Here is a 22,698-nt window from a genome sequence, read left to right as displayed (position 1 = left end):
ATAATGAAAGTGTTATTGGTTGGGAAAGAGTTAAAGCACCTCTTGAGGGAATTTGGCATGATTGTAATGAGTCCTTAAATTTGGCTAAATTACATCAAGAGGTTTGAGGAATTGAAAAATGCTAAAATAGATTTTGATGCATCAAAAGCAGTTGAAGATACTCTGGAACAATTTAAAATGACTGTTCCATCATGGTCAGCATTTACTTCACTTCTTAGTAGTATTGCAGTTGTTGAAGCTTGTGTTCTTTAGAGCATAATTTTCCCTAAATTTTGCAATTTTCAAGCTAATTATGAACTCACTGTGGAAAGAGGGCTCAGAACTTCACAGAGTAAAACTCCGCACACTTCCCTAAAAGCTTGACACCAAAGACTTGCAGTCAGAGATAGGTTAGTTTTCTTTGTCTCTTTTCAACCTAAGACAGGAGATGGATCATTAAAATTCATTTTCCTATGACGGGTAAGACTTGAGTGCAGTAAGGAACCCCCAAGGCAGACACAGTCTTCTGAGAAACTCTGAGAGATCTGTAAAATATAATTTTAAAAGGAGGGAATTATGGGAGCCCACGTCTGACTCAGTTTCCATCTGGAGTCATTTCTGACTTTAAAAAGTCATTTGAGTTCAAGCTTGCCTGCTCTACTTTTTCTTATACCTTGAGGGCTATGAGAGACTTCTGATTTAGCCCATGAGAAAAGAACACTCTATCTAGTAGAAAGTATACTGCTGACAACAATATCAGGAACAGCAAGATAGAAAGTAAGGCTGTTTCTGAGCTGCAAGCACAAGTTGGAGAGGAGGCTACTCACTCAAGGACAGGAATGGTCTTGTGGTTAGATACTGACTGACCATCTGTGCTGTGCTTTGTTCTGTTTTTGTATATAAGCAAATTCTGAAATAAACTCTGGGGTGTTTTACTGTTTGGCCATGACCAGACAGACCTCCCAATTCTATCCCATCTTCTGTTTCTTCTGACTTTTCTTTGGCCTCAAGGATCCACTATTCAGGAACCCTAACTGACTTTGTAGGATCAGCTCATGCACATTCCAGATAAAAATCTAACACAGAAAACCTCTCCTTCACTCAAAGTGAAAACTTAGCAGTAATGCTTCCATGGTCTCTTCAAAATGTCAACTTTATTTCCTAGTTCTACAGTGGCATTGCTGAACCATATGACAACTAGATTTATTCTTTCTTTCTTTTTATAGCAGCCTTGCTACTTTTCACAATGATTGGATTAATTTATAGTTCAAGAAGAGCATGCAGGTTTGTTTTCTCTGTCTTTGTAATGGTAGAGAATTTTAGTCTTTTTGTAATCACCGATATTGTAGGAGAAAGTAATAACTTGTATACCTACTGAGATAATCATGGGGTTCTCATCTTCTATATTAGTGCACTTCACTTTCCTTTATTTCGCATGGAGGCATCCTTGCATACCTGAGATGAATCTTTCTTGAGTCAGTGAATAATCATGTATGTGTTGTTGGAGTCAGTTTGCTAGTTTTTAGTGGGGATTTTTTTTCTTAAAGCTTTTACTTTGAGACATTATGGAAATAAACCATACAGGGACACATGGAAAAGACATGATCACAGAACAATGTTAACATGAAAGCATCAATGACTGTCAGCTAACGTTGAAGCTGAAATTCTGGAAGTTTGACATGATCCAGAGACTGAAAGAACAAATTAGTATTCCTCTCCTTCTTCCTCACCCTCTCCTTCCACTGAATCCACACCAAACTCCTCATAATACTTCTCTAGCGCAGCCATGTCTTCATGGGCCTCAGATAACTCTCCCTCCTCCATGTCCACATCCACATACCAGTGCACAAAGGCACACTTGATATACATCAGATCAAACTTGTGATTTAGGCGAACCCAGGCCTCAGCGATAGCTGTGGTGTTGCTCAGCATGCACACAGCTCTCTGGACCTTGGCCAGGTCTCCACCAGGTAGCACAGTGGGAGGCTGGTAATTAATGTCAACCTTGAAGCCAATGGGGCACCAGTCCACAAACTGGATTCTGCGCTTGGTCTTGATGGTGGCAATGGCAGCATTGACATCTTTGGGAACCACATCACCACGGTACAGCAGGTCACAAGCCATGTATTTACCATGGCGAGGGTCGCATTTCACCATCTGGTTGGCTGACTCAAAGCAGGTATTCATGATTTCTGCTACAGAAAGCTGCTCATGGTAGGCTTTCTCAGCAGAGATGACAGGGGCATATGTGGCCAGAGGGAAGTGGATGCAAGAGTAGGGCACCAGGTTGGTCTGGAATTCTGTCAGGTCAACATTCAGGGCTCCATCAAATCTGAGGGAAGCAGTGATGGAGGACACGATCTGGCTAATGAGGCGGTTAAGTTTAGTGTAGGTGGGGCGCTCAATGTCAAGTTTTCTACGACAGATGTCTTAGATGGCCTTGTTGTCTACCATGAAGGCACAATCAAAGCTCCAGGGTGGTGTGGGTGGTGAGGATGGAGTTGTAGGGCTCAACCAGAGCGGTGGAAACCTGAGGGGCTGGGTAGATGGAGAACTCCAGCTTGGACTTCTTTCCGTAATCAACAGAGAGCCTCTCCATCAGCGGGGAGGTGAACCCAGAGCCAGTACCCCCACCAAAGCTGTGGAAAACCAAGAATCCCTGAAGACCTGTGCACTGGTCAGACAGTTTGCAAATTCTGTCCAAGACAAGGTCAATGATCTCCTTGTGAATGGTGTAGTGGCCACAGGCTTAGTTATTAGCAGCATCTTCCTTGCCTGTGATGAGCTGCTCAGGGTGGAAGAGCTGGCGGTGGGTACCAGTGCGAACTTATCAATAACTGTGGGTTCCAGGTCTATGAACAATGCCCGGGGCACGTGCTTGCCAGCACCTGTCTCACTGAAGAAGGTGTTGAAGGAGTCATCTCCTCTCCCAGTGGTCTTGTCACTTGGCATCTGGCCGTCAGGCCGGATGCCATGTTCCAGGCAGTAGAGTTCCCAGCAGGCATTGCCGATCTGGACACCAGCCTGGCTGATGTGGATGGAGATGCACTCATGCATGGTAGTGGAATAATGAAGAATTTCTATGAAATGATCTTGTATTATTATGAGTTGATCTTTGTTGGAAGATTTCAATTATTGATTCATTCTTGTTACTCAGTATTTTCTGTTCATATTTTCTGTTTCCTCATAATTTAATCTTGGCAAGCTGTATATATTCAGGAATTTCTCCCCCTTTCTATGTTATCAATGTTCTCTGCATGTAGCTGACTGCAGCACTGTCTAATGATTCTTTGTATTTCTGTGGCACCTCATCTAATGTTTCTCCTTTGACCCTGGTGATGTTTTCTGAGTCGTCTCTCTTAGCCTAGCTAAGGGGTTTGTCTATGTTTTCTTACTAAAGACTGGCACTTTTAATAATCATTCGTGTTGTTTTAAAGTCTTACTGTTTTGTTTCCAATTTATTTGTTCGTTCCCTAATTTTTATAACGTCTGTCATTCTGATGACTGTGTATTTTCTTTGTGTTTATTTGCCTACCTTCTGAAGACCAAGTAATAGATAGTTTGTGTGAGATTTTTTCTTCCTCTTTAAGGCAGGCACTGTTTATGGTAAACCTCCCTCTTGGTAGTGCTTTGGTCATTATTCGGTTGTATCACCATTGCTGTTTGTGAAATCTTTTAAATTCACTTTTGATTTATCCCTTGATTAACTGATTGTTAGAAAGTAAGTTGCTTAATTTCCAAATATTTTATTAGTTTCCAAAGTTTTTCATTTCTAGCTTTATTGTATTGTGATTAATAAAAATATGACTTTAATTTCTCCAAGGTTTTTGAGACCTGCTTATGACATACTACATTGCCTATTCTGAACATGTTTTGTGTGCTGAAAGAGCATGTATTCTTCAATTACTGGGTAAAATTTCTACAAATAAAGGCTGGCTTCTTTTGTTTAAGAATACAAACTGTTCTGCTATTTCTTTGTGGGTTTTTATTAAATTAATTAAAACTCTATACTTGTGATCATTCCCTTGCCACACTTTGAAATTTTGGTTCCTGAAGTAATATGTTGTCTACTCCTTAATACATTGAATCTTAAACATAATCCTAGACTATGTAGTTGTTAATTTTAATGGTTTTGCTTCACAATCTTTATAGTAAATACATGAAAGCTTTCAGCTCTTTACTTAAATATTAGATCATTCTGAATTTGTCTGTGTACATACTTACACTAGATAGAAGTAACCAGGATGATTTTTTTCTCCTGATTTTTATAAAGTGGGATTTGGCACTTTCTTGTTTCTTCCTACTCATTCACACCTGTCTTCTTCCTAAGACTTTCCTTTACACTTCTCTAGTGTACATCTGGTGTATATTTGCTCAGCTTTTTTTTGTCTGAGAATTGCTTGTCTCTTTAACTTCTAAAAGATAACCTTCACTGAGAACTATTCTTCAAGGAAACTTTAACACGCCCTCCTAGTCCATAAGGTTTTGAGTGAAATCCTGAAGCCAGGCTACCTGGAAGACCACACATGTTTTTTGTTTCTGGTTTTCTTGAAGGTTTGAAGACCTTGTGTTGTACCTTGAGGCTATGAGGAGGATGAGGCAAATCTGGTCTTTCCTTGGTGTCTCCAAAGTGTAAGCACTCCTCATAGTACAAATATTAGATGGCATGTCCATGAACATCAGATGAAGGTGACCAAGAATTAAAAGTCCCTATTCCAGTCTTTTTTATTCTGATTTTGTGTTTGTCTTTGCAGACCTTGTAAGCAGCTGCTGCTGCTTCTTCTTCTTCTTCTTCTTCTTCTTCTTCTTCTTCTTCTTCTTCTTCTTCTTCTTCTTCTTCTTCTTCTTCTTCTTCTTCTTCTTTTTACTAATAGCCACATCAACTATTTCACCAGTGGGTGGCACCCAGGTCCATGAGTCAGGAAATTTGTTGCACTGTAAGAAGACAGTGCAAGCCCAGGTTTGTCTCAAATGGACAGTAATGTTAATGGTGAGCCAGGAGGCATATCCAGGAGCCATTCCTGGAACTGAAGAAGGTTCAGATGCCTTTCCCACAACAGTCAGCATGTGATGAAACACTGTGTGAATCTTACAAAAAGCAAGCAAACTATGAATCAACAGGCTCCAGATCTTTAGACCACATTTACAGCCAACAACTCACCGAGCTCATCAGAACCTGAGCCTAAAACCTACCAAGACAGACACAGCAATGGGAAAGGCCACTTCGTGCTGTTACGAATTACTGATGAAGTCAACGTGAGCCAAGACCACATTGACTTGCTACAGGTGAAGCTGCCTGGAGTAGAAGTCTGATAGAAGAGGACCAGCTTCTCTCTGCCGCTACTTATCCTGCTACTCTACTAGTGCTTGCATCTGTCTTACCCCATCAGACTAATTTTTACTCTGTTCTATGCTGCTCAAGTCTTAGGGGCAGAATTGGTGAAAGTAGTCTCCTGGCCATTAAATCTGACACTGTGCTAGGTCATACCTGGGTCTCACCTTCCTCAAGAATCTAAAGACTTGTGAGGTGTGCCCAGGGTCATATCATATACAATGAAGAATGCAACTCAAAACCCCTGTCTGGACCACTGGGTGGAGGTCTCTGTCTGGAACCAACACAAGTCTAGAGCCTCTGTGAACGATAGCCTAGGTGATACAGCTGTAATGCTGGGGGGGTTAGAGGGTAAACATTGCCTTACCCACCAGGATGGTGCTAGGCAGAATCATAACCACTGGCATAACTGCTGGGTTCTGTACAAACAAGAAGTAAGACCTCAACAGAGGCCTGTCCCACCAGCATAAGGGATATTTGTCTGAGATCCACATAATTCTGCAAGTTCTGTGAACTCCAGTCTGTGTATAAGGACCTTCATTTTCTGTCTATGTTGGGTTTTACTTCAACAGCCCCAGCACTCAGCAACAAGGCAGAACCTTTTGTTAGTTTTGGGCTCTGTTTACCCAGTGAGTGGGACCTTGCACTAGAAATACTGTCCAAATTAGAAGAAGTGTGGTAGAACTATTCAACTTTGTAGCTAATGTAATTCAGCATCTCAGTTGAAGACTGGCTGGGGTTAAAGTTTATGTGGCTCTGGGCAGTACTGGGCTTTTCTCTCCAAGGCTTCCTAAGTGGAAGGTCTCTGTCTCATGACTGTTGCAGGAGGTTGGGACACATACAACTTTCCTTCCTGCCTTTTCAGTGTGTCTTTCCTCATTACATTAAGCCAAAGTGCTACATTGTCTCACTTGACTTCTTTAGCTCTTGCAAAGGAAGTTTGCATACGACATACTAATATCTATTACCATGTCTCTGGGAAAACAATCTCTGCAAAATCAGTCGCCATTTTGTTTTTTTTCCCATTCTTGCACACATTTTTTCGCTTGCTTGTTTTTAATGAGACAGGGTTTCATTGTGTAGGACTACAGACTGGAACTTGCTGTGTGGACCAGGCTAACCTCAACCTCACAGAAATACAACTACCTCTGCCTCCAGAGTGCTTATAATTGAAGCTGTGAACCACCACACCCAGCTTAAACTTTTATATGGTTTAAAATTTTTTCTTAAAGTCCCCTTATGATGTTTTCTTTACCTTGTGTATATTTAGAAATTAATATATTTAATATAACTATAAAATTATTTAAATGAAGCATCTTATATTTTCCATTTGTTCTATTTATTTACATATTTTATAAAATGTTTTCTTGGTACTCATTTTATTTTCAAAATTGCATTATTATTAGGCCTATCTTCATGATTTCTTAGAATATTTCTGATGTTATCAATATGTTTCTTCAATTTGTCAGTTTAGTCAGTTATATGATTCATAAGCAAGAAACTACAATACACTTTTGTTTGTCTTTTCTATCGTTTGTGTGACTGCTATCATTTTTTCTATGACTGATACATACATTTTGTTCCTCAGAATGTTGTAAAACCCATAACATATTGCTGTTATACTTGAACAGTGGGATATTTTTTAATAACTAAAAATAAAAAGCTTGGCCAAGTGTGGGGATGAACACCTTTAGAAGCACAACCTGAGGCAGAGGCAGATGGATATTTGTGAGATGAAGAACAGCCTAGTCTAAATCGTGAGTTTCAGGACAGTCAGAGCTACATAGTGAGACCCTGTCTTTATAGATAGATAATAGGTAGATTGATAGATAGTAGAAGGAAGTACATACACAAAAACCTACAGGAAACAGACAGAAAGACAGGCAGAGGCAGGCAGGCAGGTACACCCACACTCATGAGCAGGTGCACACACACACACACACATATACATGTGCATGAGCACAAATATTCACCACATATCCATTCTTGTTTTTCGTTGCTTTGCTTCTTTGCTACACTAGTGGTGACACTCCAGAACATGTGTATGCTAGTGAAAAACTCTCACACTGATGCACGTTTCTAGTTGTTGGTGTTTTGCTAATTTCTATGTAATTTTTAATATTTATGCTACCTTATCTTCAAAAATCATTAATCTTTTTCTCTGCATATCATATGTAGGTTATTCATGGATGTAAGATTATTAAAATTGTGTCTCTGACCCTATCATATTTCTTTTCGATGTCTTTTTTCACTGACATACTTGCTTCCTGGTTAGTAATTACACTTTCTTCTTTTTTAATATGCTAGTCATTTTTTTTACATACCAGACGCCATGAGTTTACATTACTGAAAACTAAATGATGTTGTTGAATGCACGTAGGGAATACTGTATTTTTTTTCTAATCGGCATTAATGCAACTTGTAAATTAGCATGATATATTCAGGTCTGTTTATAAGCTCTTTTAGAGTTTATTTTAAGCAAACAAATATTCACTACTAAAGCATGACCCTTTTAGGGTCTCATTTTTAGTATAAACTCAAAATAACTCCTTACCCTTTTTAAGTCTGGAAGTATTCATCTCATATTTAATTTCTTCTATCTCTAGTTTTTATTTACTTAGCTGAATAGATTTTTTAACTTTACATGTACAGATTTATGTTCCGCCAAAGACTTATGGGGAAGACCCTACACAGTTTTCTGGAATATTATCTATGTGTAACAATATCCTCTAATGGAAGACATAAAGTCTTTTTAACTTGCATATTTCATTGTGTAAAAATTTTGGAACATTTAGGACTGAAATGGAAGAATACCCTAATATTAGAAAACATACTCTTTCCTTAAAAATACACAACTTTACAGGAAAAAAAAACTATCAAATTTCACAGCAATGAAAAATTTTCAAAGTTGGCTTCCAAAAGACTCTAGAGTCCAGGTGTTGAGAACCAAGCGGAACAGGCATGGAGGAGCAGGGATTGGAGTTTTATGGTCCATGGGGCCAGAGCTCTGAGCCTGCACCTTAAGTAAAAACAAAAGAGGAGCCAAATGTTTCAGGCCATATATATAAGGGGCTTATGCCAGATTCCTGCATAAAAAAATCAAACATTTGACTCACTAGGAACAATTTATGTAGATTATTCCTGCTCCATGGATGAAAATACTTCTAGCTTTGAATACTTTATTATAATCCTTGTAGAATATTTAATCCAGACATCAAATCTAATATAAAATTTTCTCTTTACCAATGACTCTGTCCTTCAGGAAATGCCTCATCTCTGCACAGGATGATCAGGTCACCTACCACAGAGACTTTCACAAAATACTAAAAAATACACAATAGGAAAATAACTCTTAAAACTGGTTTCAGATATTGGTTCAAAGATAACATAATCCTGATTCCTTAATATAAGGGGAGCATGAAAAATATTAGCAGATTTCAAGATTACAGCAAAAGTACAAAAAAATGCAAACACAAACACATAGCCTTGTGCTCTTAAAGGATTAGTGAGGTAAAAATCGAAGATTGAGAAATGAAAGTATCAAGAATTTTCTGGACATGGAACTAGAAATATAATGTGTCTTTTAGTAACTCTATTGCTCAAACTTTATAAATTTACTATTCAATTTAAAAAGCAAAAATTCTTCATAAGATCTTCCTGTAGGTAAGTCTTAATTTTCTTAATTAAAGTCTTCATTTTCCTAATTACTGATTGATGTGGGAGGGCCCAGTGCTGGGTTCTCTGGCAGAAAGGGCAGGGGCAGAGTCAGACCTGCTGGACTTTTCCCTGGAGCTGAGCTGGATGGTGAGTATTGAACAACTCAGCCTTCCCCCCACTGGCCACTGGTGAGAAACACACCCACTGGGTCAGGAGTCTGTTGAAGCAGGTTCTCATTTAATGGTATCAGGAAGGAACTTATATAGGGCTGTGATGGAGGTGGAGAAGCTTGGGATGAGTTAAGGCAGAATAAGGAATAAGGGCCAATAATATTCTGCCATACTAGAGGTGACTGAGCAGAAGTGGGTCTAAGTCAGGTAGCCAGAGATAGGCCTCTAAACTCAAGCCAGGCTCAGGAAGTTACACTGGGCCTGATGCCCAGGCCTCATAAGACTCAACATCTCCCCCCTTTTGCTTTTATCATGACAGTGGAAGACATGGTCCCAGTCTCAGGTCATCTCCCACATGGAGATCTTACCCATTACTGAATACCATGTATCTCACTTATGAAGGAATCACTGAGTACCATGTATCTCATTTATGAAGGAATCACTGAGTACCATGGACCTTATTTATGAAGGAATCACTGAGTACCATGGACCTCATTTATGAAGGAATCGCTCCACGACCCTTGGAGGGTTATCCCAGCCTGTTTGAGATCTTACCCAACACTGGTTAAGTGGAGGATGGAGAAGGAGTATTTATACGAGGATTACCAGTCATATGGCCATACAAGGGCCTCAGATTCTTCAGTGGCCAGCCTATGATAGTATGCCTCGACCTGATGTAATTTAATTGCCTCTGATCTTTGGTAAATAAATTGTGTGATCTTATTAAACACAGAAGGCCCAATAGTAAGGAGAAAAATAAGGAAAAGGAAGGGTCAGAGCAGGGGAAGGAAGAAGGGTAAGAATCCATGAAAGCCTGTCCATGAAGGGTTGTCCTGAAGGTCTCTCCATCTCCTCTTTAGGTCTCTCATCAGTATAAGCAACAGCATCCATGTCTTCGATTGTTTCTGGGGAAGAAGCAGAAAGACACTTCTCAGGGGTGGGACACTCCCTAGAAACATCATTATCATTATCTCCTTGTTGGGGTAAATATTGAAGATCTCTATCCAGCACCCAGAGGGGCCTCTTTTCATTTTGAGGGAAGACACATCCAAACCCTCTTCCTGCAGTGAGAAGTAAGTCAGGTCCTCTCCAGGCCCAGTCAAAGAGTCCCTCCTTTTGACCCAAATAGAACTGTACATAACAGATGAAGACCAATGTCTTTGGAAAGGAAACAGATATTTATGTTCTCTAGAGAAATTTAGAATATTTGAGGTCAATAATGCCTTACTCAATTGATCATGTGAGGGTAGGACTCCCCTTTTTGCTTCTGTAGTTGAGACTTCAGTATTTGATTGTCCCTTTCCATGATGGCCTGTCCCCTTGGATTATATGGAATGCCAGCAGAATGAGAAATTTTCCAGATTTGTAGAAAGTCTACAAAGGCCTTACCAATAAATCGTGGGCCATTATCTGTTCTATATTGGCTAGGTGATCCAAGGATGGCAAGGCATTGTAGCATAAGGTTAATAGCATGTTTGGGTTTCTCTCTGGCATGTGCCAAAGTTCAGCAGGCTCGGGAGAAGGTATTCACAGAAATAAAAATATATTTAAGTTATCTAAATGAAGAATAATGTGTGACATCAATCTGCAGGAGATGGTTGGGGTGAAGCCCCTGGGGATTTTGCCCCACATTTTGGAGGGAAGGAATCTGGAGGAAAGGCTGATAGGACTTATAAGTTTGAACAATTTTTTTTTAAAGTCTTTAACTGGTACCTGTGGGAACCTATGTTTTAGGCCCCTCCAGTTAATGTGGGTCCAAAGGTGGAAATGTGTGGCTTTCATAGCAGTATTGCAATGAGACATGAAATGACAGGTGATCAGCTAGATGATTTCCCCTGGAGAGAAATACAGGTAAGTTTTGGTGACCTATAAGATATTGTAGAAAGATGAGATTAATCCTTTCTTTAAGTAAGAAGTGAATTTGGATCATAAGAGGTGATATAGGGCTGGAGTCTAGTTTAATATGGGCCTCAACCAGGTTGGGCAAAAGGCTTACAACATAGAGGATAACAGAATAGATTGAATGGCTCTGGTATGGAATCCAGTGCCATAATGATGACAAATAATTCTTTAAACTGTACAGATCCCTCTACCTCATGGGAACTTGATTTTATAGGCATTGGTTCCTCTCCCCGTAGGAGAGGTGGGAATACAATAAGGAAGACCCCCATATGCCCCTGTCAATAAACACTGTAAGAAAATCAGGGTTGGGTTGAGACAGAAAAAGTTTTGGGGACCTCCACTCTAGTCAAGATAAGGAGCTCAACCATTTGTGAGGGCCATAATGGCAATCAATTTTCCTGAGAATCCATCAAGGGATATGACAATTCTACTATTATTTCTCTGAAGACAGGTGCAATCATTTAAAATCAGTGATTTTAAATGGAACAATAAGGGAATGAGATTCTGTGCCAAATACCCTGAATAAAATATCCCTGAATTTAATGATGCAATAGGCTTTCTGATTGGTCATGGAATAGACCCTCGGAATTCTGCCGACTGAGAGGTGAACCCAGTGAATAGGCTCCCCCTCCTGTGCTAATAATGTGGTGTGCAAGGTTTCCCCAAGAAAGATATATAGGAAGACAAGTAGATTAGGAACAAAGCTTCTCAGAGCCACTGTATCAATGGCCTGTTTGTGCTGCGGGAGCTCCTTCCACTCCTTCAGCCGATAGCCTTTAAGATACCAGCCCACTTGAGCATGGTCTCTTTGGTTTGAAAGAGCAGCAGTAGCTGTGAGCTCTCTTTCTTGCTTCAGACTCCACTTCCGGCTACCAGACTCTTTTCCTGTTCGTGCAGAGGGGTGTTGTCTAGGATGGTGATCTGTAAGTTTTTCCTTTAAATAAATAATCCTTTTATTAATCATAATTCCTAACTGGTGTGGGATTGTTTTGTGACTTACTCCTTATGTTGGACCTGACATAAGGTCTGCTGATGGTGAGAGGATAAAGTAATGTGGGATGAGAGATCGAGGCCATTGAGGAGTTCAACAATGGAACCAACTGTTCTGTGGAAACACATATCCACAGCCACATCCAATTTATTTCTCCTAGTACCTTTTGGAGTTGAGGTAGGGTATAGGAATCCTGAATGTGTAATTGGGATTTGGCTGGAGAAACAGAATCAATGGGCAAGATGGAATCCTAAATTTTAAAAGGAGGAATAGATTGAATTTTATCTGGAACCATCTTGAAGTTATTATCCTTTAGAATGGTAAGACAATTAGCTGTGAGGTCATGGAGGCATGATGAAGTGGAACTTCCCAAATTATCATCCATACAAATATATATGTATTATATATATATATATATATATATATATATATATATATATATATATTATGAGAGGCAAAGATAAGTAACATACAATACTGACATATGGACGGGCTGTTAACCATCACCTGATGTAACATAGTTCATTCACACTTCCGATCTGGGTCCCAAAAGTTAGTTGAGGGCAGTGAGAATGCAAACTTCTCCATGTCGTCTGGATGGAATAGGATGGAGAAGAAGAAATCTTTAACATATCAATATCAATTTAATATCAATTGTTGGGTATTAAGTGTTAGGAATGGCAAGTATTCAGGGGAGTCCCCTCTGGGGGGGGTCCCAAATGGTATCATCCTCTCATTGATTTTTCTTAAGTCATGTAAAAATCTCCATGAGCCATTAGCCTTTCTTATAACAAAACAGGGGAATTCCAAGGGCTCATGGATAGGCCAGACATGCCCTAATAACAGTGGTTGTTTAACGAGGGCATCAAGTTGTTTTAAGTTAAAAGAAGGTAGAGGCCACTGCTCAACCCATATGGGATCAACAGATGCCCATTGAACTTTTGGCACTGGGGAGTGAGCAGTGGCCCTTAGGATTTTGGGTAAACCCAAGAGTTAGGGTGAGTAGCTCATTCATGTTAAAATTGTAACTCATATCCAGTATGGTCAGTGATAATATACACCTCAGTCCCCCCAGGGATGTCTTGCTCAAGGAGGTTGGCAGTTAGGTCAGAGACCACCCGAGGGCACACCTCCCCACAATTACCATTGGAAACAGTCCAAGTCAGCCAGTTGGTTATCTCCCATGATGTAGATTGCCCACCCACACCATGTAGAGGTAGCCCTGGGACTAGGTGCCATGAGGGGAGGCTCCTCTTTTCTGATGACTGGGCGATCTGCCACAGTGTCTATAAGGAACCTAAAGGTTCTATCTCCTATTGTTAGGGCCATTTTTGGTCTCAATCCAGGTATCAAAGTCCAGTGCGCTTTGACTGCGCTTTTACCCTTATTCAGTGGGCTAGGGATGACCTCTGTGGGAGTTTAAAGGCTTCCCCTGAAGATTGAACTTAGACCTACACGATCCTTGGCCCAATGGAATCCCTTTTGGCACTCAGGGCATGAAGTGCCTAGCACACCAGACTTGGCTGGAACTGACAGACTGACTCTATCCTTATTAGGATATTAGGAAATGGCCTTCCTTTCCACATGAAAATAGGTCCACTTTCCCCCTATAATTACTTTTTGTAGTGTGTTAATCAAAGTTTCCATCTCTTCCTTATGAAAGCCCTGCATGGCGGAGGCCATAGTCCTTGCTTGGTGAGACATAAAGCCCACATCCCGGGAGACAATGATCCACTTCCTCCAGCTGCGATTCCTAAATCCTGCACATGCTCGTTTACAGTTGGCATTCATTCTGCCCCACACCAGCATTCGAACTAACCGGTCCCTAAATTCCCCCTGGGGATCTTTCTCTGAAGGCTTTTGCTAACCCTTTCTCTAAAGGATATAAGGTTCTCATCTGGCTTCTGGGGTATCCCTGTCACCGGGACTTCAGTAGGACCCTACTTGAGCTTCTTCCAAGCCGCTAACCCTAGTGCCCTAACCTGATCCTGATACTGAGCAAGTATGGCTGCCTGCTGAAGGCCCATGGCATACTCAAGTTAGGCTCAAGAAGTTACACTGGGCCTCAAGTCAGGGTCTCATGGGGCCCAACCGTCCAGCCTACTATGGGTGGTACCATTTCTAGGCAGGGAGTACTGGCATACTATGTGCTGTAAGGAAATGGGCTGGGAAGCTAGCAGGGAGCAAGACAGTAAGCAGCCTTCCCCCATGTTTCTGCTTCAGCTCTTCCTTCCAGGGTCCTTCCTTGAGTTCCTACACTGGTTTGCCTCACTGATGAATTGTGACCAGAGAGCTATAAAATGAAATAAACTCTTTCTCTCCCAAGTTTCTTTTTAGTCCTCATGCTTTATCATAGCAATAAAAATCCTAACTAACTACCCTATGTCAAATTAGGAGACATTCATTTGTTCAAAAAAGTTTTATTAGAATAAGCCTTTAGTGCATATCCAAATTCTTCAATTATTTTAACCTCAGTAAAATTGCATTGTTATATTATGCTTGTTTTGATTTTTCAAGAGAATACTTCTTTTGGAAATTTGCAATATTAAAATTGGGTATCCTTTTAAAATCACAGGCTAACATAATATTTACTTTTTGATTTTTATTAAGTAGATCAGCTGATATTCTTCAAAGCAGAGAAAATGTCAATCAATGCCAATTTCATTATTTCCTTAAGCTTTGCCAAACACTTCTGTTAATATAATCCAACTCTTAAAAACATTTGGGATAATTATTTGTTGGCATAGGTTTCTGTTCCACAGCCTTTCAGGCCAAAAAAAGCACACAGAGGTCTACATTAATTATAAACAGGTTGGCCTATTAGCTCAGGCTTCTTATTAACTCTAATATCTTACATATTAACCCATAATTCTAGTCTGTGTTAACTTAGTGGCTTGGTACCTTTTATCAGTGAGGCATTTTCATCTTGCTTCTTCTGTGCCTGGGTGATGACTGCAGACTGACATTTCCTCTTCCCAGCATTCTCTTGTTCTCATTGCCTCGCCTCTACTTCCTGCCTGGTCACCCCACCTATACATCCTGCCTGGCTACTGGCCAATCAGCATTTTATTAAACAAGTACAAGAAACAAATCTTTACAGGGTAAAACCATTGTCCCACAGCAATTATTGATACATCTGTCTTTAAAATCTAGGCCAAACACAGGAAACGATGATATTAAAAGTGTAGTTCGCCAATTTGCACATAGAAATGTCTAGGCCCTTTATATCAGTCTAAGTGTGTCTCCCTTACTTTGACTGAACCTCAGTGAAACAATATTAAATGAAGAAAGAAAACACAGCACTAATTACAGCCACTGACATAGTTCATGGGAAAGCAAACTAATACCTTCGGTCTTTATTAGTTCAATTAAGAGCAAAGATCAGTTAGAGGCTGAGCCCCAGCCATACAAAACACCATGCTGCTCAGAAAGAGACACATCAGCTGATTCACAGGAATCATGAGAAATTACTGATGTAATGAAGTCTGCTACATTCAAAATTGTTCCTGGGTAATTTCCCAGTAAGAGTAAATGAAGCAAATGTCCCATTTATCTACATTGAATGTGTATCAAGTAGTGAAATTAAATATGAGAAGCTACTAAAGTTTGGAAATTGGAGACTAAGCACTGCTAATGTGACTAGTATGCTGAATTCTGGTTTCAGCTCTGAAAACACAAATTCTTTTGAGTTTTATTTTTCTTTCTCTTGTGGCAGTAGTGGCTATAACACGAGTTCCATGCCTAGAAAACAAGTACAATAAAACACAAGAATTAAAACATATAAAATGATTTACATCAAGCTAAAATGATTGGTTAACTTAAATGATGGTGAAAATGTATTACTTGCTTATTCACTTATTTTTTTCTCTTATCAGCATCAACTATGCATTATATTTGTAACTCATAACAACCAATAAATCCAAATTAGGGCTTTTGCACATTGGTACAGCACATGCCTAGAAAAGTGATTTAATAATAAAAAATTATTAAATCAAGGTAAAGCAGAGGGAGGAATAATTCTAAAGATACATCTAAATTTTCTTATCGATAAAGTATATGTCTGTTAGAAAATAGTGGTGCCCCTCTTTTTCCCCTAGCAGAGCGAAATCACAATCTCCGGGCTGTATCTGCTGTCACACCGCTATCGCCACACTCCAGACTGGACATTGTATTATTTCAGGAGTCCTCAGTGATTTTCCACTTTTCAGAGGGTTGACAGTCACTTGACCGCAAGTGTTCCTCGGTGCCTGTGAGGGAGTAAGAGAAACATGAGCTCCCTCTCCTGGAGGCTGCGGGAGCAGACGCTGAAACTAAAAATGGAGCAGGTTAAAGAGGAAATTAGAAGAGAAGAGGTGAAAATACAGGGAGCTAGACGCATGCCACAGGCTAGGTGTTAAAAACCAGGAATATCGTGCCTTGCATGAATGAGCAGGCAGAAGGCTAGCTCAGCTACGGGGCGTTCGAGGAGGCGTGCACTGCCACGCTAGGAATATGCAGAGTGGAAAGTTCATCCAGACTTTCCTTGCAAATCCCGCCCTGATTATCTATATCTCAAGAAAATTGGACTTCTAAAGCAAACATTTCTGCATAAGCTGCTTGGGCCAACTCTCCCCCGACTTCCTGCTCTGTGATTACAGATGGTGTCATTTGCAGTGCCACAAGACGCTAAGTTGTTTTCGGTCCAAGGTGTTAGAACAGACTTTCACGAATGGAGAATAAATTTTTTTGTCGCTTTAATGACTTACCACAGTTGTCTTGAATGTGCTCAGCTTTTTCAGGGACGAGGTCCCGAAGTCGAAGAGGATTTCCCAGTACCTAACTCCTGAGTTACATTCTGTCTCACTGCTTGCTTTTGGCAGTGCCCTGCAGGCTTTCCGTGGAGCTGCCCAGTTTTGTGTAAGAGTGCTTCTGTGGATCAACTGTCCCGAGAGCCACAGAGGGCCGACTTCAGGTTACTTCCAAAACAAGGCCCATCTACAAGGCACCACAGGGATGCCGCTGGTGTGCCTTCTCCAGGAGGCTCTGGATCTCAGCACCAAAGGTCTTGCTTAGCCATGCTCAGCAGTCTCAGCCTTCCATAGGACAGCTAGCTGCTCCTTATACTGCTGTTTTTGCCCCTGGGTTTTACAGCGCCATCTTTATTGTTAACTAATCCCTCGTGACTCTGCTGTTCGAGTGAGTCACTCTTATTTTAAACTGTTCTGGTTTAAATGGCTTTGTCATTTCTCTACCCTGACCACTCCAACTGGATCAGTTCTGAAGCTTTACTATATATGTTTGTTCTTCTTAGACCTTAGACACAGTACACCAGACAAAATTTGATTATCACTTAATAGGAAGTATTCCTCCTGTCTATTACATAGGTTACTATAATGTATATTTTACTTCTAATTACTGCACTTAATACAATAAAAATAATGTATTTTAGGCCTATTTACCCTGCCCATTCTCCTCACTTGTTCTCGATCTTTCTTAAAAGTTTAGTTTCTGATTTCAAGCCTTTAAAAACACTACGTTCTTATTAAAGAGATTGTGAGGTCTGGAGAAATAACTCAGCTGTTAAGCACACTTGCAAAGGACCTGTGTTCCAGAAGACGTTTCATGTATTATTCCAAATTACCATTATTTGGCGTATAGAAAGTTTTTAAACAGATTACTAGTATGGATTGAAATGATAATAATTATTTAAAACTTCAATAAACACTTGAGGCTAAATTAATAAAAGTATTAAAGCAAACAATTTCAAAGTAAATCATTTGTATATGATGTTCCAGATAAATTAATGTTATTAATAGCTTGAGTGATGGCATGTTTAAGACTCAGCTAGCTTTCTAACCAGAAGTGTAATTGTTAAGACAATACAGTTGAACTATTACATATAAAAATTAATTTCATGTAGATTAGAGTAATTGCATACATGGTAATAGAAGCTAAAAATCAATCCAATATTGAATTATCATCATGTAAATTCTGTTCCTCAAAATTAAATTTCAACAATCTCTTTTTTAGGAATATTGTGTGTGGTTAATGTCTTTCAAAATGACATTCAAAAATGAAAAAAAATTATAATTCTGATCCTGAAATTTTCCAAATTTTGGAGGTAATTTCTTTAAAATAGGTGAAAAAAAATGAGACACAGTTGTTATCAGTGAATAAGAACTCCAAGACTACTGAGAGAAGCATCCTAACACGAATTATGAAAACTCAATTCAATAGATCTTATGTAGGTCTAACTTTTAGAAGTTTTGAACACATTTAAACTACAAATTAGCTGAAGGATAATAAAACTGAGAATAAAAAGATCTACATTGTGATTTTCCACTTTCATAGTTTGTAACTAATAAGGAAATATTTACTGTCTTCATATAAGTTATAGGCTTTCTTCTGACCTCCTTCATACACACACAGATACATACACACACGAGAGACAGAGAGACAGAGAGAGAAGGAAATGTCTGATAAATTTATAATTTTCCTTACATAAATAAAAAAAGTATGGTTTTATATATATAGATGTATAATATATGCTCTATATAAATACAGGTATTTAAAATTTATATTACATATAATATATACTTATATATTAAATACTTATATATTAAAACTTACAATTTTAAATTTGATAAAGCATTAGCAGCTCTTGCCTCTAACTATAAAAGTAATCTTTTTTTATTCTCACAGCCAGAGATGCTTTTTGAGGTACAAATGCGATTGTCATTTTCTTAAGTGATTTAAATATTAATAATCATAAATCAGTAAGGTAGTACTTTATTGTTTGTTCAATATTCAATAATTTAGTCAAATTAATCTTGACTATAACAAGAGGGACTTATCAAGCAATAATCAGAATAAGGGAATATAAAATAACACTTCTCAATTAACTATGTGTACCCACAAGACTGTGATAATGACCACACAATGCAGGCCTACCTACTTCAGGCATCAGTGGAGGAACCTGTCACTGTCCTCCTTGGTGTCTTTGGGGCATTTGACACAACTGTTTTGTACCAGAAACAAATTTAAACACAGAGCAGTCTGTCTGTAAACTCACTGCCCTGCCTTAAATTGTGTTGTTTTTTTAAGATTATTTGTTCAAGATATGTTGAAAAAAGTAGATTTTGTTTTTCACACATATTCACAGCACTTATGCATAAAGTTTCAGGTATACCATAACCAATTGTCACTCAAAGTCTATTTCTGGAATAAACAAACGAGTGGTCAGCTGATTCATCTCCCCAATCAGACCATCACTCAAATTAAATATAAATAATTATTAAAATAAATAATTAATTAAAATTAATAATGTAAATAATGTAAATAAATATGTATACATTTAAGAAACAGTTTTTCCACATGAAATATTTTCATTTTGTAATCAACCATTTTTTAAACATCTTCAATGAAATATAATTGACATCTTAATTTGGGAACCAGATTATTTGGATTCTCAATTATTATTACAATACTAAAAATGTTACTAACATTAATACCTTACAGAATAAAATTACAAAATAACAAATGATACCTGTCAGTTCAATGTGAAATCAAACATAAAAACTATTTTTAAAAAAATCCTAGCTGGGCAGTGGTTGTGCACGCCTTTAATCCCAGCACTCAGGAGGCAGAGGCTGGTGGATCTCTGTGAGTTCAAGGCCAACCTTGAGCTCAAGAGCTAGTTCCAAAACAGGCTCCAAAGCTATAGAGAAACCCTGTCTTGAAAACAATGACAACAAAAAAATCTTACAGACAAAAAATAAAAAGCAAGCATAAATAATTGGACACATGAAACTATTTCCTTAAGATAGGAAATTTGGACAAGAAGATGACTCAGTCAGTAATATGTTTGCTTCCAAGCATGAAGTCCTGTGTAAAAGGAACGGCGGGCTGCGTTCTCGCCCAGATCCTGGCTAGCTTACCCCTGAAATAATTACACGAAAACTGTATTCATTTAAACACTGCCTGGCCCATTATCTGTAGCATCTTATTGGCTAACTCTCTCATATTGATTCAACCCACTTCTAATAATCTGTGTGTCACCACGAGGTCATGACTTACCGGGAAGATTCTAATCCACATCCATCTCGGAGAGGAGAGCCATGGTGTCTGCCTCACTTCCCATATTCCCAGCATTCTGTTCTGTCTACTCCACCTATCTAAGCTGCTGTCCTATCAAAAGCCAGGGCAGAAAAAAAAAAGCCAAGGCAGTTTCTTTATTAACCAATGAAAGTAACAAATAGGCAGATGACCCTCCTACATCAGTCCTGAGTTGAATCCCAAGAGCTCAAAGAAATATCTCTTTAAGCTGAGCATGGTGGTATCTCTCAGTGCTGAAGAAATGGGCACAGTAGAAACACTCAGTCCTGATGGCTGGCTACCCTTGCCTACTCAGAAAGCTTCAATCAAATGAAATACCTTATCTCACAAAGGCTGATGAATAGATCCTAAGAAACGACACCTAAGGCTGACCTCTGGCCTCTTACATGTACACACATACACATACACAAACAAGGACCACCAAATGTGTTCACACACACACACACACACACACACATACACACACACATACACACTCAAAAAATCAAATATTTCTTTTTCTAATAAATCTCATTTAAATAATTTGTATTTTCATTAATATAATCATTACCACTCATAAAAGGAAGCATGCTGTAGATACATTTTAGCCCTATGAATTATATTATATATTGGAAATCTATAATTGAATAGGAAGATGCATTTTTAGTGCCTTTATATTTAAGTCAAGATGCTGTGATGAGAACTAGCACCTTTCTGAAGTTGGCAGGATTTCTCATCATTTAAAAAAGCAATTTCTGAGCATTTATTCACTGGTTTCTAACACTAGAAAAAAAGTGATGTATTATAATAAATAAAATGGAGTCCATACTATTATGACTCAAGTACATTTCCTGTCTTTCTAACCATTCATAATGGAGAACACACCTTGGATTTACCTCTAAGCCATCGCCTTAAATAACATCACATAATGTAACAAAAAGTTAGAACTTTTCATTCCTTAAAAAGATTTTACATCTCCAGGTGGTGGTGGTGTACACCTTTAATCCTAGCAGTTGGGAGGCAAAAGTAGGTGTATCTCCAAGTTTGATGCCAGCCTCCCTGGTCTCCAGAGCAAGTTCCATGATATCCAGGGATACACAGAGAAATCTGTCTTAAAAAATAAATCTAAACAAAATAAAACAGCAAGAAAAACATTAAAAAAAACAAGATTTTATTTTTTGACTATGGAGAAAATATTTCTGGTAGCATTTTTTTGCTTTGCTGAGGTGAACAAAGAGTCTTAGGGATGGTGTGGAGGAGGGGTGTGATTGTGTCTACTGAGATTGTCAAAAGTACATAAAGTCTCACCAACATGACAGCCTAAACCTAACCTGAACAAAGACAACATCAATACACAACACTGTACTAAGAGCAACAGGAAACTAAGGAATGCTGAGAATGGGAGAACTCTTCTACCATCAATTGATTTTATAGTATCAAATGGTCAGTCTTGAAATCATACGTGTACAAGCAAAATTTTACAGACTGAGGAGATTGTTTTTATGCATTTAGGAATATATATACAAATACATATTTGTATGTTACAACAAATAACAATTAAGGAGGCCATGAATTTGAAAGAAATAATATATGGGAGAGAGGAAAGGAAAAGCATACATGATGTAATTATATTATAATTTCAAAAAACAAAAAAATACTTAAAAATAAAGAGAGAAAAAAACAAGCCAGAAACACTCATATTTCATTTTGCTGAAGTCTCTGAAGGGTAAGCATGATTCTTAAGCAGAATGAAAAAAAAAACAAAAACAGATGCCTCACACAGAACAAGAAGTGTTTCGTGGAAACGTTCATGTGAGAATCATATTTAGTTCCTTAAATAGAGAAAGCATATGTATGTGTGTCTGTTACTTTTTCTCAACTTCTTTTGAAACAGAAACCCATCTCAGGTTACTGGAAGCTGCTCCACAGCCTACCAAAGGAGAAAGGTAATCACCAATGCAGCTACAGACCCTTCAAACTGCATTGGTGATCTGCATGCAAGATTTGCTGGTGCAATAGTGGGGCAAGGCTTGCGAGAGTAACCAACCATGATAGTTTGGAAAATAATGGCCCCCAAAGGGAGTGGCACTATTAGGAGGTGTGGCCTTGTGGAGTAGATGTGGTCTTGTTAGAGAAAGTGTTTCACCGTAGAGGTGGGCTTTGAGGTCTCATATATGCTCAAAATACTTCCCAGAGTCTCACAATACTTCTTGTTGTCTGTAAGATGTAGAACTCTCAACTCCTTCACCAGCAACATTTCTGCCTGTGCACCACTATGTCCCACTTTGATGACAATGGACTTAACCTCTGAACTGTAAGAGGTCACCAGTTAAATGTTTTCCTTTATAAGAGTTGCCATGGTCATGGTGTCTCTTCACAACAATAGAAACCCAAATATATGATTGGGTTAAGTCCCACTCCATAAGATGGAATCCATTCTCAACTCTGCTCAGGTGACACAGAGCCTGAAACTGTATATGCCAGAGAGCTAGGAGAAAACCAGATGCTACTGTTCTGTTAAAGGACTACAGCAACAAAATGACTCCTAGTGACATTTTGCTGTACTCATAGATCAGTGTTCTTCAAACATGAAT

General features: G+C 38.9%; 1 long non-coding RNA gene and 1 pseudogene across 1 annotated transcript; both read right to left on the bottom strand.

Annotated features, from left to right (window-relative positions):
• Positions 1-1,683: 1,683 nt before the first annotated feature.
• LOC125414047 (tubulin alpha-1B chain-like) lies at positions 1,684-3,040 on the bottom strand (annotated as a pseudogene).
• An 11,395-nt stretch (positions 3,041-14,435) lies between these two features.
• LOC125414082 (uncharacterized) lies at positions 14,436-17,202 on the bottom strand. The gene is made up of 2 exons (XR_014997218.2): positions 16,777-17,202; positions 14,436-16,278 (listed from the first exon to the last, which is right to left on the bottom strand). It is a non-coding gene; the product is annotated as an uncharacterized LOC125414082 (long non-coding RNA).
• Between the last annotated feature and the right edge of the window lie 5,496 nt (positions 17,203-22,698).

This window comes from Myodes glareolus, chromosome 15 (assembly GCF_982192425.1).
Source record: "Myodes glareolus chromosome 15, mMyoGla1.1, whole genome shotgun sequence".
Lineage (NCBI taxonomy): Eukaryota > Metazoa > Chordata > Mammalia > Rodentia > Cricetidae > Myodes > Myodes glareolus.
Note: the sequence above shows the minus strand (reverse complement) of the source record. Positions and strands in the feature narration are given on the sequence as shown.